At 41.2% G+C, this 20,845-nt stretch overlaps 1 long non-coding RNA gene across 1 annotated transcript in view; it reads right to left on the minus strand.

Moving 5' to 3' along the window:
- Positions 1–244: 244 nt before the first annotated feature.
- The window catches only part of LOC140717029 (uncharacterized), a 32,384-nt gene continuing 11,783 nt past the window's right edge, over positions 245–20,845 (minus strand). Inside the window, exons 3-4 of the long non-coding RNA XR_012096421.1 lie at positions 7,285–7,370; positions 245–675 (exon numbers count right to left, since the gene is read on the minus strand). This is a non-coding gene — a long non-coding RNA (uncharacterized lncRNA). The remainder of the gene's footprint in view (positions 676–7,284; positions 7,371–20,845) is intronic.

Below are 20,845 nucleotides of genomic sequence, written 5' to 3' on the forward strand. Positions count from 1 at the left end.
TGTTTCAATGTACATGTGAGAAGTAAAGCTAATCTTTATCTTTTATAACATCTGTCATCAATGATTCCCACTACCGTGCCTTCTTGAAGCTGCCATCAGGGAGGACGGATAGAAGCTTGAAGTCCCACACCACCAGGTTCAAGAACAGCTACTTCCATCAACCATTAGGCTCTTGAACCAATACGTATAGCTGTAATCAATATAGCAACACCATAACAATATTCTAATACAGTGGACATTTTTATTGTGCTATTTCTTGTATAATTTTGATCATTTATGTTTAATTTTGTTTCAGTGGTCTCTTGTGCGCTGATGCTCTTCACAACGCTGAAAATTCCAAAGCAGCACCCACAAAGTGCTGGAGGATCTCAGCAGGTCAGGCAGCATCTGTGGAGGGGAATAAACAGTCGATGTTTCAGGCCAGTTGCCTTCACCAGGACTGAAAAGGAAGGGGCAAGGGGAAGAAGGCAGAATAAGAAGTGGGGGAAAGGGGAAGAAGTCAAGCTAGAAGGGTTGGAGAAGAAGGAATCTGATAGGAGAGGAGAGTGGACCATAGGAGAAAGGTTATCAGTAAGTTGCTGGACTTCGTCACTGTTAGTGTTCACCATCCTTAGGTCACAGGCTCTCTGCTGGATATTGGCCTCTTGCAGGTCCTCCTGACAGATACAACCTATCCTGTAAGCAAAGTTGTTCATTTGGTTAAATAGTAGAGGACTAGCAATTGTTTTTTTAAGTGCTGGCCACATCTAAGTGGACCAAGATTTACAGATTTGGGAAAGAAATCATACAGCACAAAAAAAAACTATTAGTTTCATCAAGACAATTCTATAAAATAAGTATCCAGTAGTTTCATTGCACTCACACTAGCCTACGACTTTACTTGTTCACACATTTGTCCGATTCTATTTGAATCTGAAGTTCAAGAGCTGAGTTTATCATCATATGCACAACTACACGTATGCACAGGTGCAATGAAAAAACTAGCACGATGTCACAGGCACATGGCCATGTTCTCTTCTCGCTGCTGCCATCAGAAAGGAAGTACAGGAGCCTCAGCACTCACACCACCAAGGTCAGGAACAGTTATTTCACCTCAACCATCAGGCTCTTGAAACTGAGGGAATAATTTCACTCAGTTTCACTTGTCCCATCAACTGAATGGTTCCCGTCACCTAGTGACTCACTTTCAAGGACTCTTCTCATATTCTTGATATTTAATGCTGATTTATTTATTGTAGTTATTAATTATTTTTCTTTCTTTTGCACAATCGTGGCCTGCCCTTTTGATGGGGTCTTTCATTGATTCTATTGTGGTAATTGGATTTATTGCGTATGCCCACAAGAAAACAAATTTCAAGGTTGTATATGGCAACATATATGCACTTTGATTAATAAGTTCACTTTGAACTTTGAACATGGCATCAGATAAACAAAATTCACAAGAGAAACATAAATTGCAAACAATGTTTTACAAAAAGGTCCACACTTACAATGAAAAAGATGTCCATTGTAGGTCAAAGTGTTGTTACACTGAGGTAGTGGTCGAAGGGAAGTGGCTGTTCGTGAACCTGGTGCTGCTGGACTTCGGGCTTCTGCGCCTTCTGCCTGATGGTTACTGTGAGAAGATGGCACGGCTCAGATGGTGGGAATCATTGGGGATCACTGACTTTAACTTCAGGCTGTGCCTCAAGTGGATTGTGCCGACGGTGAAGATGGATGTGCCCGAGGTGTGTTGGGCTGACTCCATTACTCTCGCAAGGACGTGGCTGGGGACGAACCCAGGTGCAGGACGCAGGCAGAGTCGTTAGGTGTTAGCACCACTGCAAACGGAGAACCGGTATCTCGGAGGGACTTTACACAGAGACAAGGTTCACGTGGAGAATCCAGGAGATGATGCAGAACTTGGAACTGACAGTCCTAAATAACCATGAAACGCGGTTACTCATACAAGAGTTGACCAACGAACTGGCAGTTCCTTGCTGTGATTCTAGGGTTTTTACCCCGCAGTTACTGATGGGAAGCAGGTGCGTGTAATTTGCTGAACTGGGAACAATTAGAAATCAGGAAGGGGGTTTGCGCCCAATTAAAGAGGTAATGGGGAATTGCCAGACGAGACCGTGACAGTTACATTCTGTGGCTCCTTAAAGACAGGAATTGCCAGAAACACTCAGCAGGTCAGACAGCATCTATGGAAAGAGAAGCAGTCCTGATGAAGGGTCTTGGCCTGAAATGCTGACTGGTCCACATGCTGCCTGAGCTGCTGAGTTCCTCGAGTGTTTTGCATGTGCTACCTAACAGTTAATGTTTCATGCCCAAGGCATTTCATCAGAACTGGGAAGGAGAGAAGACAAGTTAACTTTTAGTTGCTGAGTGTCAACATGTTTCTGTCGCTCTACGATGAACGTGTGTGTGAGTTGTCCATCCTGTGAACCACGAATCAGAATCATTGTCTGGAGCCATTGCCTCTTCAGCCTTGGGTGCTACAGCTTGGGGAATATCTGGAGTTCTGAGTTCAGTCCTGGTGCCGTTCCGTAAGGAGCCTCTGTACGTCCTCCCCGTGGAATGTGTGGGATTTCTCCAGTTCCTCTGGTTTCCTCCCACAATGCAAGGCTGTACAGTGTAGGTTAATTGGTCAGTGTAAGTTGTCCTGTGACTAGGTTAGGGTTAATCAGGTTTATCAGGGTTGCTGGTGCGGTGTGAGTCAAAGGGCCAGAACAGTCTACTCTGCTCTGCATTGCTAATTAAATAAACTTAATTAGGTTTTTGGCTTTAGTGACCTGAAGATCATAAACAACATACAGTATTTCTCCATATACCTTACTTCTTAGCACCTCAACTACATAACCAGCTTTTCAGTCAAGGATTCCTTCATCAGAACTGATGAAGGGACTCCAAAATGAAAAGTTCACTGTTATATTTTTAACCACAAAACTTAAAAAACAAATAATTGAAAGGAAAGCAAGAGAGTCAGGAGATAACTTGTCTACATTTGTTCTTTATTTTAAGCGAGGATGTCTGTATATAGTAGTTGTATCATGGTATATAATATACTGAGATGCATTCTATACTGAGCTGGAGTTTATAGATAGATAGATAGATAGATAGATAGATACTTTATTCATCCCCATGGGGAAATTCAACTTTTTTTCCAATGTCCCATACACTTGTTGTAGCAAAACTAATTACATACAATACTTAACTCAGTAAAAAATATGATATGCATCTAAATCACTATCTCAAAAAGCATTAATAATAGCTTTTAAAAAGTTCTTAAGTCCTGGCGGTAGAATTGTAAAGCCTAATGGCATTGGGGAGTATTGACCTCTTCATCCTGTCTGAGGAGCATTGTATCGATAGTAACCTGTCGCTGAAACTGCTTCTCTGTCTCTGGATGAGTGAAGCAGGGTGGAATGTTGTGTATCTAATATTTTAGTATTATTTCAGTTATATTGTAATATATTGTAAACATTGTTTGATTAATCATTCTTGTTCATTTAAATAATTCATTATGGGTTATGTGTAAAAATAATGTAAATTGCATATATCATAATGCTACCACGTGACATGTGTGTGCCTCGCTTAAAATAAAGAACAAATGTAGACTTGTTTGAGGAGCCCTCAATTTGTCTCAGTTGTTTGTTCTGCATTCTCCTTCTGAGACTGGGTTTGAGGAGATCCAAGTGGGAACGCAAGGGGCAACCTGGGAACAGCTTAACTAGGCAGTTGTTGATTGTGAAGTGTGCTGCATTACGATATGCAAGGAGGAGTTGATAAGATTCTGGTTCAGTGTTACCGTAGTGCATTCTGCTGACAATGCTAACAGTTCATTCTTTAGTCTCTGGACAAACTTTTTTGTCTTCCCTGTGCAGTCCACTTGTCTGCCCAACATGCTCTTTGTATGTCCTACTTTATTGCATTTTCTGCAAGTTTCACCTTTCAACCTGCATTGGTCTGGTGAATGTGAGCCCCTGCCACAATGGTAACATGATTTATTTGGCCAGGACAGTTTTTGTTTAGCCATTGCAATTTTGTCCACACTCACTTTCATTCCTTTTTTTAAAACTTTTTTTTATTGTTTTTAAATAGTTACAGAATAAATGTGTAAGAAAAAAAAAGTGTTACCCAGCCCCCCTCCCCTTAACCCCTCCCCCCTAACATCCCTATTAAAAAAATAAGAAAGAAAAAAAAAAGGGAATGCCTGGATGTTGGAAGATCCCCACATGCCCCACGGAGTTCTCATTTTTTTAATATATGTTAAAATTCTTTTTCTTTTTACTGGCCCATTAAGCCCATTAACATTAAAACTTAAAAAATTTAGTAGATTAGTCATTATTTTTTTTATTATATTACTCCAATCTATAATAATACCTAATCTTTCCACTTTCGTGGTATCCTGGGAAATCTTTATAAAAATCTCCGTGTTGCTATGTGTGTCCCCACCAATCATCCAGGCAAAAAGATAGAAAAAAATTAAAATATAAAGAAAAAAAACCAAAATACCCCCCTACTAATGTTGTGGGAAAAAAACATAACATTACCCCCCTCTGCTGTACGGGTCATGGCAACCGCCATGATTACACACGTGAATCCCGCAGTAACCGATCCACAGCCTCCCAGCTCCCCCACAACATAAAAAAGTATATGTATAAGAAGAGAAAAAAAAAATACTGTTCTCATTTGGTATTTCTAAAATTTTGCTTTTCTCTTCTATAATATCCATAAATGTCCATCACTTCTGTTCCTTGGGTCTATCTTCATCTTTAATCCATTACGTTTGGAAGCCTCTATGTGTAATTAGCGAATAGATGGAAGTTCTTGTACAAACTCCTCCGCTTTTCGATAATCGGAAAAAAAAAATTTTCCCTCCTCCAAAAAAATTATCAGTGTTGCTGGATGACGCATTGTAAATTTATAACCCTTTTCCCATAAGGCTTTTTTCACTGGGTTAAATTCCTTCTTTCTCTTCAACAGGTTGTAACTTATATCCGGATAAAAAAGAACTGGTTTCCCTGCTATCATCAATGGCCCGTTTCTATTTTTGGCACTTTGGGCAGCGGCCTTCAGGATCTTTTCTTTGTCTTGGTATCGTAAGCATTTTATCAAAATTGATCGTGGGTTTTGATCAGCTCGAGGTCTTGACCTTAAAGATCTATGCGCCCTTTCAATCTCAATTGGAGTTTCTCTTTCCATTTTTAATTTTTCAGGGATCCATTTTTGAAAAAAATTTATTGGATCTTCTCCTTCTATATCTTCTTTGAGTCCAACAATTTTAATATTATTTCGTCTACTGAGATTTTCAAGCTTATCAATTTTTTCCATAAATTGTTTTCTTTCTGATGTCCAAGCCGTATTTTCCTTTTCCATTTTGTCCATTCTTTCAACCATGTCTTCCGTTGTAGTTTCCAAGTCCGTAATTCTTTTTTCCATTTTTTCCTGTCTCTTTGTCATTTTATCAAGCATAGTCTCCATATTGGTCATTTTTTTTCCGAGTATTTTTTGATTATTTTTAATTACTTTTAATGTGTCTAATTTACGCATTATTTGCCTCAAAGTCTTTTCTATATTTCTAGAAGGACTTTTGCCTCCTTCTTCAGCTGATCCTTCCGAGAGATTTGACTCTCCCTCCGATTCGCTATCACTTTCAGTTGCAGTGGTAGCTGGGCTTTGTAGTTCTTGTTGCTCCCGTTTGCGCAAGCTCCATCCTTCGCGTTTGTGCAGCTCACGGTGCTCTTTTCCTGTGGCCAATGTTGCCACAGTCTCCTGTTCCGTATCGCCGGTGATATAATGTACCTGAGACCGCGGTTCCTTGGTAGACGTGGGCCTTGTTCTTGTTCCAAATTGCGTAGTCTTCCCGGTATTAGTTTTCTTCATCTTCCTTCTTTGAGGCATAGCTTGACACAGTCCGGAGTCGTTTATAAGTAACTTTTAGAAAGTATTGACTAACTTTTCTTCATTTAAACATTAATTTATTAACTTTTTACGGGAGAGCTGGGTCCCTGCATCTCGATCCTACGTCATCACGTGATGTCCCCCTCACTTTCATTCCTGACTGCAACTGAATTGTGTCTCTGTTTGTCTTCTCCATTGATACAGCGATTTCTACTGCTCAGTTATGAGCCATTTTTGAATGCTTTCTTGTAAGATTTCACAAACTGTATGATCTCTCGGTACATCATTAAGCCCATCATTAAACTGGCAATGCTCAGAAAATCTCTTCAATTTGGCAATATATGCTGAAATGGACTTCACTTCAGTCTGATTCCGCTTATGAAACCTAAAGTGCTCTGCAATCAACAGTAGTTTCAGTTTTAAATGTTCCTGTATTTCTTCCACAATAGCAGCAAAGCTCATTTCAGCTGGTTTGGTTAGAGCAGTTAAACTTCTAACCAAAGTGTCTGGTTTAAATCCAATGCATTCATTGGGCATTCTGTTTGCTTTAGAATGCTGCTCAATTAGCTCTGGATTCAATATCCAGTTATCTGTTGTGTAATCAAATGTGTCAGTCTTTCTGCCCTTTCTTTTAGTGATTACAATCACCCAATACTCACTGTTCATGAACCCATGAATTCTTCCAAACTCTGCCTTTTTAATTTAACTCAGCTTTGTTCCCTTTTTTGAAGAAGACATGCAGCTCTGAAAAAAAAACCTGCTTCACATTTTAAAAACTCAACAGTTTCTTGCTGCGCTTACTTTAAACCCGAATATCTCGCTGCGCTTCAGCGGGTAGTCAGTCGATTTGGGTTCATTTAAAACTTCCTCGTTGCCACTGTTATGTTTTGTAACTCCAAAACATAGAAACTAATTGAAAGGATAAACAAGGGAGCTGGGAGATAACTCGTGTCTGTTCATTTTTTGTTTCAAGCAATGTGCACACATATCACGTGGTAGCATCGTGACGTATACAATTCATGTATAACCCATAACAAATTATTTAAATGAATAAGAATGCTTAATCAAACAATATATTTACAATATTACTCAAATATTACTAAACCATTAAATACACAACATTAACTCCATCCTTTTCTACAGTTGCTAGTTGACCTGCTGACATTTTCTGTTTTAATTTCATATTTCCAATATCTTCAGTTTTTATAAAAAATACTTTTTTCCCTTTTAAATCTGCTTTCCTTTTCCCTGTAGGCAAAGTATTACAGATCACTACACACGTAAAACAAAATTCTGCTTTTCTTCCCATTGGTATCTTATCATCAATTTTGGAAACATTACCCAGACTGATAAAGTAAACCAAACACCGAAATACTTAACAAGGTGAAGACTTACTTCAGTTTATTGTAAATTGATCTGATGCATCTGAGTCAAAGATTGGTGGCAATCTGCAGAGTTTCTCTTGTATGTACCAAGGAGATCTACAAACGTAGTTAGGGAATATGGGACATGGTTATATATGGTTGGCGAGGACGTGTTAGGCCAAAGTCAATTTTATTGTCATTTAACTCTATACATGTATATAACATACCGGTATATAACCATACAATGTATATAGAAGCGAGACAAGTTTTCTCTGAACCTGGGTGTAAAGCACATTAGTACACATAACACATATAGCACACGATAACTTATGAAGGTAAGAATAAAATCTATGGATGAATCGCACATAAATAACAAACTAAAGTGCATTAATTATTGTAACTATTGTAAGGTACAGAACAGATTAAGCTGTGACACTTTGAATACAACGCGGTAGAAAGTTCAGAAGCCTAATGGCCTGGGGGAAAAAGCTGTTTCTCATCCTGACCATTCTTGTTTTCATGCATCGGAGTCTCCCGCTTGATGATAGAAAGTCAAAGAGGATGCTGGATGGATGGGTGAGATCCTTAATAATACTAAAGGTTTGCAGCGCTCCTGATAAGTGCCCCGATAGTTGTTAGGGAGAACCCTATGATCCTCTCAGCTGTTCTCACGGACCTAAAGGCCCTGTTTCCATGTTGTATAGCTCGATAAATTCTATAAGAAACAGGGAGAACAATAAGAGTATTCATTATAATAATAATAATAATAATCGAGAGTCACCACAAGGGGGATCCTCAAACCATTTCCAAAATATAAATGGTAAATAATGTTTTAGGGAGTATGGGGTCATGAATTTTCAAAACCAAAACTCAAGGACCTTCTCACCCTGGGCATTCTCTCTTCTCCCATCTTACATCAGGCAGAAGATACAAAAGCTTGAGAAGACATACCATCAAGACAGCATCTATCCTGCTGTTATAAGACTCTTAAACTCTTATATAATAAAGGTTACCTCTTGATCTTTCACTCTACCTTGCCCTGGCCTTTGTACTGTGCTTTCTCTCTAACTATAACACAATGTCCTGCATTTTGTATTTTGTGTATTATCTCAATGTACTTATGAATGGATGTATGCAAACAAAAAAACTTTTCACTGTGTTTCTTCTTCTGAAATTTTATGGCAAACAGCTTTAAGGTGCATTACCACCACCTTCTGATTTGAAGTGTGGGTCAGGATATCTAAATCCTATATATATTTATATTTATATCAAATTCTATTAAAAAGGTATACATAAGGAACTGCACTACTGTGTCTCAGTACATGTGACAATAACAAACCAATTCCAATATTTCCATGGAGACAAAAAGAATGGTTGAGGTTCATATCTAGTACTTTGTATTTACAGAGTCACAGAGTGATACAGCATGACTACTGGAGTTTTGGCCCAAGCGATCCATGCTGACCAAGATTTCCATCTAAGCTAGACCAACTTACCCATGCTTGACCCACATCCTTTTAAACCATGTATGTACTTTCCCCAGTATCTTTAAAATGTACCAACCTCACCCTCTTCCTCTGGCAGCTCATCCCATATACTGACCACCCTCTCTGTGGAAAAGGTTGCTCTTCAGCTTCCTATTAAACCTCTCTCCTCTCACCATAAACCTATGCCCTCTAGCTCTTGATAACCCCACACTGGGAAAAAGACAGTGTGCATTTGCCCTATCTATACCCCTCATGATTTGATGCACCTCCATGAGTTCATCCCTCAGTCTCCTGCAGTGTGTTTCAAGGAATAAACTCTGAGCCTGTTCATCCTCTCTTAGTAACTCATTTGCTCAAGTCCTGGGAAAATCCTTCACTCCTTCACGAGAGAGAAAACAAAACAGGGTCATCACAGCAATGGTGGAGGATGTAATAATAATGTTGGAAAATATAAAATGGCTGAATATCCACCATCCTATTAATGAGATAGATGAGGAATACTTTGCAACTTTGCATATTTTCGCAGGTGGAAAGATCAGACACAGAATCAAAATCAGGTTTAATATCACTGGTATATGCCATGAAATTTGCTGTTTTGGAGCAGCAGTCCATTGCAACACATAATAATAAAAATTATACATTAAAATAAGAGGTACAGTATAAGTATTAATAATAAATTAAATAAGTAGTGCAAAAAAAGAGGGGAAAAGTACTGAGGGAAATGTTCATGGGTTCAACATCCTTTCAGAATCTGATGGCAACGGGAAGAAATATTGATCATGTGGACCTCCTCCTTGATGGTAGAAAATGGCATGTTCTGGGTGATGGGGATCCTCAATAACGGGTGCCACATTTTGAAGGTGCCCTGGATACTGTGAAGGCTCGTGCCCATGATGGAGGTGGTCGAGTTTACAACTTCCTGCAGCTTTTCCCCATCCTGTGCGGTGGTTCCTCCTTATCAAATGCTGATACAGTCAGTTTGACTGGTCTTCACAGTACAGCTGCAGATATTTGTGATTGTCTTTCGTGACATATCAAATCCCCTCAAACTTTTAATGACTGATAGCCGCTGTCATGACTTCTTTGTAATTGCAACAATATGTTGGGCCTGGGATAGATCCTCAGAGATGCAGACACCCAAGAACTTGAAACTGCTCGCCCGTAACTACTGATCCCTCGATGAGGACTGGTGTGTGTTCCTTCAACTTCCCATTTTTTAAGTCCGCAATCAATTCCTTGGTCTTACTGATATTCAAGTCAAGTCAAGTCAACTTTTATTGTCATTTCGACCATAACTGCTGGTACAGTGCATAGTAAAAATGAGACAACGTTTTTCAGGACCATGGTTTACATGACACAGTACAAAAAACTAGATTGAACTACGTAATAAAAAAAAACAGAGAAAGCTACACTAGACTACAGACCTACACTGGACTGCATAAAGTGCACAAAAATAGTGCAACACCACTCAACCAGCTGATTTATCTCACTCCTCTACGCCTCCTCATCTCCACTGAAATTCTGCCAGCAATAGTTGTGACAACAGCAAATTTATAGATGCCTTTGAGTTCTGCCTAGCCACACAATCATGAGTGGTGTACTGACAAGAGAGATTATACTGATACAGCAATAACTAATGATTTTGGATGGAAGTAATTACAAAGTAGATGTTTGTCTCCTGCAGTAAAAGTTTCCAAATCTGAAAAATAGGATAAAGAGCAAACACGAGGAAATCTGCAGATGCTGGAAATTCAAACAACAACACACACAAAATGCTGGTGGAACACAGCAGGGCAGGCAGCATCTATAGGGAGAAGCACTGTCGACGTCTCGGCCCGAAACGTCAACAGTGCTTCTCCCTATAGATGCTACCTGGCCTGCTGTGTTCCACCAGCATTTTGTGTGTGTTGTGTAAATAGGATTAAGAGGCTGCTTAGCTCCCAGGTTACCTCAAGTCTCTATTCCTTCCCTCCACTAGCCTGCAGGTCACCCTTGGGCAAAGTGTAGCACCTGCTTGGCCCCCCCCCCCCCCCAATCAGGGTCATGTGAAGCCAGAGGAGCAGGTGGTGGGTGGTCGTATGAGCAATTGCTGCATATCACAAGCCCTGGTTATGTGACCACTGACACCAGGCAATCAATCTTTGAAGTGTATTGGTAAAGGCTGGAGTCACCTACCTTGTAAGGACACTGCCCAGAAGAAGGCAATGGCAAACCACTCCAGTAGAAACATTTGCCAAGAACAATCGTGGTCATGAAACCATGATCACCCATGTCATATGATACGGCACTTAATGATAATGAACATTCTAGTCCTCTTCAAATTCTTATCCTCTAGTGTTTGCTCAGCGGAAGACAAGCTGTATTGTGTTTGACTGCAGACTGCTGCATCATTCATGGATTCGGGGACTTGAACTATACTTTTCTATACTGTAACTATATTTTTTACTCCTGTCTTTTATGTGCTGCATGTGCCTTGTGCTGTTTGTGACTGTTGCTACTGTGTTTTACCCCTTGGCCCTGGAACACTTCTATCTTGTTTGGTTGTATTCAAGGATATTCATGTATGGTTGAATGACAACTAAACTGGACTTGAACTTGAACTTTACAACCCTACCCTCAGTGCTCTCATCAAAGTCATTCACATGAAGTAAATATGTTAAGGATCCGTATCAACCCTCTGTGGTACAACACTTATTGTATCTTGTAAACTGGCGAGAAGCCCAAAGCCCATTTATGTCTTTGCCCAGTTTTGTGTTAATCAGCCAATCTGCATCCAAGGCAATACCTTACCTTCCATGTAAAGTCCCTCCTTGAAATCTGGGAACGTCCATTGGTTCCCCTTCATCCACAGTCATGCCGCAAACATCTGCATACGGTGTTCCAAATGGGACCCTCCGAGTAACAGTATTGGGAGAAGGGAGGGTAGATCTCCCCCACAGTTCTCACTCCTTCCCACTGCATTTGTTGTCATGGTAGAAAAGATGAGGAACGTGTAGACATGTAAGATGAGGAGCAGTAAAGTTGGACAGGATGAACATACAGTAGATAAGGTGGAAATATTACCTAGTCCATAGATAGGCCATTAGTACCAGAGGATTGTGGATGTTATACTCAGCATGTGTAATAAATAACAACTACAGACCTGGCATCCAAACACATTCACTTTCATAGACAAAGTGAAAGAAATTGAGGCAATAAATCAATGACTTAGACCTGCTCTAAAGTGCTTACTCTCTTCATCAATGAATTATCCCTCTTGTGTTTCGTGATCTCATTACTGGGGATTCAGTGTCACTCAACCCTGCCACTTTGATCTGGCCCACACCTTCATTAGATTCTAGTCTTTCACTGATTCTGTTCTGGTTATTATTCTATAGATTTATTGAGTATGCCCACAAGAAAATGAATCTCAGGGTGGTGTATGGTGACATATATATATATATATATATATACTTTGATAATCTTCTTCTTTGGCCGTCTATCGATTTCGATATTGACTGTGCTGAGAGTTTAGTCTCTATAGGCATGTCACACCATCCAGAAACTCTACTCCAACACGCCTTGCACAGTAATAAGACAGACGCTGTCGTGCCCCCACCATACACTCTCTCCGGGCTTCCAAATCTGATGCTAAGTGGTACACAGTAGTGTACAGACTTAGTGGATAAGGAAGCTGCCCCGCAGTGACAACTAACCAGTCTAGTGATGCCATCCGTTGACCAGCACTCTGGTTCCTCTGCATGTCACCAAGGTGGCTGTACCATTGACCCTTTTGGATTCATCTGCCATAGACACCATCAGACGCCTTGCTGCCAGCGTCCTTGTTGGGTGCAGCCTTTGCCTGAAGAGGCATAACCTACAAAGTAGCGAAGGCATGCTTACCTCTTTGTCTTAGCTAGCCACGATCCTACTACTAGATCTAGTCTAGTAGTATACTGATGGAACATCACCTTCACGGCTAGGTTAGACCTGTCAGAGAACGAAACTCCGCCACTGATGTTCAGCCAGTGTCACTCCTAACTGCCAAGGTAGGATTTTGTAGGAGATACTTTGATAATAAGTTTTCTTTGAACCTTAAAAAATGACAAATTGGCAAACTTCTTTTATTAAGCAACAGTAGGGGTTGCAGCAGTTAATGCACACACAAAATGCTGGAGGAATTCAGTGAGTCAGCCGTATCTATGGAGGGGAATAAACAGTCGATGTTTCATGCCAAGACCCTTCATCAGGGCTGGGAAGGAAGAGGTAGAAGCCTGAGTAAAAAGGTGTTGTTTTGTATGCAATCTTCTAACAGTTTTTAACCTGACACCACATAATAGGCTTGCAAACAAAATTAAAGTTGTGGTAATAACAGAATCAGGTGGCAGGGTGGAGATACATCTCTACCAAAGGAGGTGTAAAGCACTCTTTCCCTCCGCTAGCCTGCAGGTCACACTCGGGCAAGGTGCAGCACCTTCTTAGTGTCCCGTGAAGCCCTGGGAGCAGGTAGGGATGGGTGTACATATGGGCTGGTGCATATCACAAGTCCTGGTTATGTGACCACTGATGCCAGGCAGACAATCTCTAAAGAGTGTTGGTAATGGCTGGGGTCACCCGTCTTGTAAAGACACTGCCCAGGGGAAGGCAATGGCAAACCACTTCTGTAGAAAAAGTTGTCAAGGACAATCATGGTCACGGAAGACCATGACCACCCACGCCATATAACACGGCACATAATAATGATGAATAACAGAAGGAAAAGTGATGTACAACGTTGGTTATGAGGACAAGCTGTCATGAGCAATGGTAAATGGTCATTCAACAGATTGGTGGAAGTGTATCAGATGTTCCCTAGGGGGCTTTTAAATGGACATTATACCTTTTGAAATGTAATTTCAAAGAGTGCAGAAGACAGGAACCAAGATATTCTAGTTAGCGTCAAGGGAGATAGTATCAACCCTCAGGAGAGAAGATGGACTAGTAAAATGGCAAATCCATGAAATTTATCACAGAGAATTGTGAGTAATTTGTCAGACAAAATGAAAGATGAATGAATAAATAGAACAATTTTAACAGAGGTTCAACAGCAAATGCCGGGAGGTTCAATTGCTTAGAACAGCCTTGCTTGGATCCACATGTATGAAAAGTGACTTTTTATCTTGATTATGAATGTGAATATGATGTTTTCCAGGAGAATCGAACTGCTGCAGACATTCAACTTGTGAATCAAGCATGCAGAGATTCTGTGTATCCCATGGGAAATGCACAGGTTAGGATATCACCACACTGGACTCATTTAGAGCATTGCAGGAGAAATAGCTCGCTGCTGCCGTCAGGAAGGAGGCATAGGAATCTCACACCACTGGGTCAGGAACAGTTATTACCCGTCAAACATCAAGCTCCTGAACCAGCATGGTAACTTCATTCGGCTCAACACTGAACTGATTTTCAAGGACTCTACAACTCATGTTCTCAGTATTATTTTATTTATTGAGATACAGTGCGGAATAGGCTCGCCCGGTCCCTCCAACCATGGTGCCCAGCAACCCCTGGTTTAATCCCAGCATAATCACGGGACAATTTACAATGACCAATTAACCTACCAACTGGTACATCTTTGTACCAAGGGAGGAAACCGGAGCACCTGGAGGAAACCAGAGCACCTAGAAGAAACCTACACGGTCACAGACAGAACATACATACTCCTTACAGGCAGCGGCGGGAATTGAACCCAGGTCACCTGCACTGTAAAGCATTGTGCTAACCACTGTGCTACCATGCCACCCCAAATTACTTATTTGTTTATTTTTATTATTATTATTATTTTGTATTTGCACAGATTGTCTGCCTTTGCACATCAGTTGTTTGTTAGTCTTTGTGCGTAGTTTTTCATTGATTCTATTGTATTTCTACTGTGAGTTCCCACAAGAAAACGAATCTCAGGGTTGTATATAGTGACCTATATGTACTTTGATAATACGTTTACTTTGATATTAGAACTTTGATGTTGGTTTCAAAGTCTGCAGGTTACACAGGGTATCGGGGGCTAACAGATTTTAAAAATATTCAGGAAGTTTTCCCCAAATCAACTCCCAAGGATTCAGAGCTACATCCCTTGCAAATTACATTACACCTCCATCATCCACTGATTTCCCTATGCTACACACCTCAGTCTCAACACCTGACAGTCAAGGCAAAGAATATAAGAGCTGGGATGTTGTGTTGAAACAAGGAATGACACATGGAATTACCTCTCATAAGTGTGAAGCGTTGTACTTTGGTATGTTAAACCAGGGCAGGATTTACACAGTAAATGAAAGGGCCCTGGATAGTGTTGTAGAACGAAGGGACTTAACCCTACAGATACATGGTTCCCTGAAAGTGGTGACAGAAATAGACAGAATTGTGAAGAGGGTAATTTGTAGGCTCGCCTTTGTGAGGGTATATAGCAAATATAAATTTCAACAGCACCCCTTCTTCAGATTTGAATGCAGGTTGCAGCTTGAATTTAATATGAACAATGGGCTTCCTGGCGCTGCAGATTGGTGTCATTCCATTTGGACCTGAGATGTCTGCATATGCATGAATGCAGCCCAGACTCAGTGGGGATTAACATCCATTTTGGGTGTCTGGAGTGTGGGTGCTAAGAAGGTGTTGAAAACTATATGCAATTCAAAGGAGGCATTGTAGATACATTGTAACCATAGAATCGTCCTCCTGTTACCTTTGATCTTTAGCATACAAAAAATGTCATTTAGTATTGGGTCAGGCAGGCCCCTTCTCCCGGGAGAGCCGTGCGTTTTTGGTAAAGAAACACTTCTACATCCTCTAGCTTCAGTGTCTCTCCAGTGACTCTGTTCATGTTACAGCAGTCTTCGTCAATCAGCACATTGAGTACAAGAGCTGAGATGTCAAATTACAAACATACAAGCAGTTGGTGAGGTCGCACTTGGAGAATTATGTACAGTTCTGGATAGGGTTCAGTAAACAATCATAGTGATGCTACCAAGACTGGGCTGCTTAGGTTATAAGGAGAGGACGGATAGCCTTGGACCCTTTTCCCTGGAAGACGGGAGAATGAGGAGTGAACGTATAGAGGTATATAAAATCATGAGGTGTGTAACTCAGGTGGATAGTCACCTGCCTTTTTCTCGAGGCTAGGAAAGTCTAAAGCTGGAGGGCATAGACTTAAGGTGAGAGAGGAAGAATTCAAAAATGTACACGAGAAGCAACTTGGGTGGTTGTTATATTTAAGAGGCTACCAGAGGAGGTGGTGGAGATGGATACAATTCCAATATTTAAAAGATGCATCAACACGGGTAGGAAAGGTTTTGGGGGATCTGGGCCAAATGCAGGCAAGTGGGATTAGCTCAGATAAACATTTTTTGCCTGCACAGATGAGTTGGGCCAAAGGACAATAAGTCCTTCAATGTATGGAAAGAGTGTGGAGCTAGAACCTCAGCTTCCGATCTCCGGTGCAAATGCTTGGAAGAGTAATCGTCAGAGAGAGATAGGGATGGGGAGGTGTTATGAGGGTAAAGTTTGTGGTAAAAAGTGAAAATGTTATAGCTTTCTTCCTCCTGGTAGGTTTAAAAAGTAATATTTGTTATCTAATGGCCATGCTGGATAACTATTACTCTAAATCTATTATCATCTTATACATGAGAAAGTTTGCAGATGCTGGAAATCCAAAGCAACAGGCACAAAATTCTGGAGGAACCCAGCAGGTCAGGCAGCATCTATGGAGATGAATAAATAGTTAACATTTTGGTCTGAGAACCTTCTCCAGGACTGAGAAGGAAGGGAGAAAGATACCAGAATAAAAATGTGGGGGGGGGGGGGCAGGAGGATAGCTGGAAGGTGGTGGCTGAAGCCAAGTGGGTGGGAAAGGTCAAGGGCTGGAGAAGAAGGAATCTGACAGGAGAGTGGCCCATTGGAGAAAGGGAAGGCGGAGGGGACCCAGGAGGAAGTGATAGGCAGGTGAGAAGGGGGAAAAGGGAGTAGAGGAAGGGGGGGAGGGGAAGGAGAAATTGATATTCATGCTAGCGGGTTGGAAGTTACCCAGATGGAATTAAGGTGTTGTTCCTCAACCCTGTGGGTGGCTTCACCTTGGCACAAGAAGTGGCTATGGGTCGACATATCGGAATGGGAATGGGAATTGGAATTAAAATGTTATCTCCATCTTATCTCCACAGACCACTATTCCATAACCTAACCTCCATGTGCAGACAGCATTTACTGAAGTCCTACCAACAGACTGACTTGCCTTAACTCAATGACTTTTTTCCCTTCCAGTCTCACCAGCCTTCCCCCAAATCATAAATATCCTGATCACCAACAATTCCCTGACTCAATAGCCACCGTTCTTCATCCCACCAACCAGCAATCTTGAGTAACACCGCCAACAATCTTGTGAGGGAAGTCCTTACCCTTGTGAAAAGCCCATTCAGTGGCACTCAGGATAGTTGGTCAGTTCTTTCAAGGAGTCAGCTCTGACATGTTGAGCAGTTTAGCCATGTGGTTTTTTCGTAAGCAAAGAAAAGATTGGATTAGGGCAGAAAACTTTTCTTTTCAAAAGATAAGCATGAGAAATAAAGATCTTTACTAACATATTACTATCTGCACCGATGTGATCTTTAAATGTGAATCAGGGAGGCTGAGTATATCTGCAACAGGTCAGACATTGATTTTACTGAGAACTTACAATGCAGTGTGTCATTGCCTTTATGGGAGATGGTGGCTGGTCCCCATCTGTTACAGAGCACTTGAACGCTGACGCTAATAGCTGGTGTCAGCACAGTGCATGTTTTTAACAAGTAATTTCATACGGAGTGTCTTCAGTTTTATGTATTACACATGAATTGTAATTCTGTTACTAACCTAACTGTCAAAGACTGGTGCAAATGTAAGACTCGGTTTTATTATGCTAAAAATGAGAAGTTTGATCATGAAAATTTTTATTAATGATTATCACCAATATATATCGAGCTTTATTTGGCAATTAGCATATTTGGCTACTTGATGAAACCACAAATTAAAGGATAATTGGATACATTTAATTTACAGTGATCGGCAAGGTTGCCAGCATATTGTCAGCAGACTCCTGGCCAACACGTTGGCAAGGTGCTTATATATTTTGGGCCAGCAGGTGGCATTTGGCAGTGACAATTCATCTGGTCTCCACAGGGTGGCAGAAGCGCATCAATGAAAACTAAGTTTCAATTCCAACTAGTCGTCTGTGATCTGCTCTGTGTTTGGAAGGGTTACAGGACGAAAACTCATAAAATGAAATCGTAACACCGTGTCCCACAATATTTACATAACTAATCAAGGATCCAAAATAAGTGACTGGCCCTTGGTACCTCAGTGGCCACAATCAATCAACCCTGGTCACCACAGGTTGCTCTGCAAATTTCAGATTATGGTTTCACAGAATTAATTAGTTTTTTGTTGTTCTAGCTGTTTGTTTACTGTATTCTTACATACACTCAGAGGCCTCTTTACAAGGCACCACCTGTACCTGATGCCAGCTGCCAAAAAAAAGGGACACTGTAACCCCCAAATGAGAGCAGTCCCAAAGAATGGCCTCGGCCCAAAACATCAACTGTTTACTCTTTTTCATAGATGCTGCCTGGCCTGCTGAGTCCCTCCATCATTTCGAGTGTGTTGCTGTGGATTTTCAACATCTGCAGATTTCCTCGTGTTTGTGAGAGAAATTGGCCCTGCTATGGATAAACTGGCAAGAACAGCTCATTGAACTAAACAAACAGCTGAGATCGACCTCTAAACTGGCAACACTCTCTAATATTGACCTTTCAACTGGCTGATTCAACAACAACTCCAGGATGGCCCCTGAATTAGATCAATGGCCTAGTCTGGTCCCCAGGTTCAGCCAATGACTGAGACTGACTTCACAACTAAGATTGGTCACGACCAATAAAAATGGAATGTTAACCACCTTTTTTAGTCAACGTGTAAATATGGGAAGAGAGTTTGGATCACTACTCCTTCTCATTATAGTCCCAGTGGCCACTTTATGAGGTACACCGGCACATCTACTTGTTAATGCAAATATCTAATCAGCCAATCATGTGGCAGCAACTCAAAGCATAAAAGCATACAGACATGGTCAAGAGGTTCAGTTGTTGTTCAGACCAATCATCATAATGGAGAAGAATTGTGATCTAAATGATGTTGACTGTGGAATGATTGTTGGTGCCAGACGGGGTGGCTTGAGTATCTCAGAATCAGCAGATCTCCTGGGATTTTCATGCACAACAGACTCGAGAATTTATAGAGAATGGTGTGAAAAACAAAAAAAAATCTAGTAAGTGGCAGTTCTGTAGGCAAAAATGCCTGATATGGCTCAGGTAGCATCTGTAGGGGAAAATGACAGTCTTTCATTTGGACCAGCCAGCTGGGTGCTAAGTCCACCTCTTGGATGATGGTAGGTCCAAAGCCAAATGCCCAGTCAACTGCTTTCATTTCCTGTGCAGAGTGTGAAATTCCAAAGGGCAGGAATACGAGAGGCTACAGAGAGTGGTGGTCTCAGCCAGCTCCATCATGGGCACAGCTCTCCCCACATTCGAGGACATCTACAAGAGGCAATGTCCCAGGAAGGCAACATCCCTCTTTAAGTACCCCGCTCTTATGTTTTGTAACTGCAAAACATAAAACTAATTGAAATAAAACAAAGGAGCCCATGAGATGCATGGAAGCTTCATTTTTACTTTAAACGAGGTGCGCACAAATGGCGTGGTGATGTAATGACGTATGTCAATCATGTGCAGTTGCATATAACCCATAGTGAATTATCTAAACAAAGAATGCTTAATCAAATAAAATATTTATAATATCACTCAAATATTACTGAAGTATTAATTACACAACACTCCTCCCTGTTTAACAATGAACTCCAACTCAATCTGGAATGCATCTCAACTATGTACACCATATACTATATCATACAACTCCTATATCCAAACATTCACAGCATAGTCAATTTTAAATTGTCCCATTCAGGCCTAAAGATTTAATCACTGGTGAGTCTTTCCTACTCTTGTGGAATAACATATCTTGTTACAAAGTGCTTGGCAGGCAAGACTTTTGGTTGTGAAATGATGTCAGGTTCTGGGGCCACCTCCATGGTGGTTATAGGAGTCAACCCTGGGATTGCAGGGAGTTGGTCCGACAACTCTGGGTACCTTCCTTCTTGATGTGCTGGCATCCTGAACAGGGCATGGTAAGCTGATCGATCTGCTGAGCTATCCAAGGCCACCAAGCAAAGCTTTGAGCCAACTCTTTAGTTTTAACCATGCCTAGATGACCAACGTGCAGCCCCTCCAACACTTTAGCTCTCAGCTTGAATGGTACAACAGCTCTCAATCCCTACATAAGGCAACCCCCATCAAGGGCAAGTTCATCCCAGGCTGGTAAAAATGGGGGAACTGGGAATTCTGCTGCATATTCCAGCCATTTTGGGTGGTGATATAGACCTGAGATAGAGTGGGGTCTCTTTTGGTTTCCTTTGGATCATCTCTTTCATAATAAGGAGACTTTCAATTTGCATTGTGGGGAACTCATCAAGAGGAGTGTCCTCTTTTGCAAATTTTTCAGCTGTTTCATTTTCCAAGGGTAAACGGGACGATCCATCAGCATTCCCATGATTATTCATCCTTTGGAATTCTACCTTTTAATTGTGTCCCCCAAGAAATGGAGCCCATCTCTGCACTTGTGCTGCTGCCGTTAGTGGAACAGGCTTCTGCGGATTGAAAATGGACAAGAGTGATTGATGATCAGTAACGAGAGTATATTCTCTCCCATACAAGTGCTGGTTGAAATGTTTTACACCCCAACCCGAACTCAAGGCCCTTCTGCCAATCTGTGTGTAATTTTTCTCTGCAGTGGTATATCTGATATAGCCAGCCATTTCTACTTATTTATTACAGTCGACCTTCACTAATCCAACTACCTGTAATCTGGTTCCTTCGATAATCCGGCACTGATTTCAAATTTTCAGCGCAACTGTAATTTCAAATTTCCTGGGCTACCATACCAATCTGCTACACATTGGTTTGGTTACGCTAGATCTGTTCATGTGTTGGCGTGCTCTTGTAAGCACAAACA

The sequence above is a fragment of the Hemitrygon akajei genome, chromosome 27 (assembly GCF_048418815.1).
Source record: "Hemitrygon akajei chromosome 27, sHemAka1.3, whole genome shotgun sequence".
NCBI lineage: Eukaryota > Metazoa > Chordata > Chondrichthyes > Myliobatiformes > Dasyatidae > Hemitrygon > Hemitrygon akajei.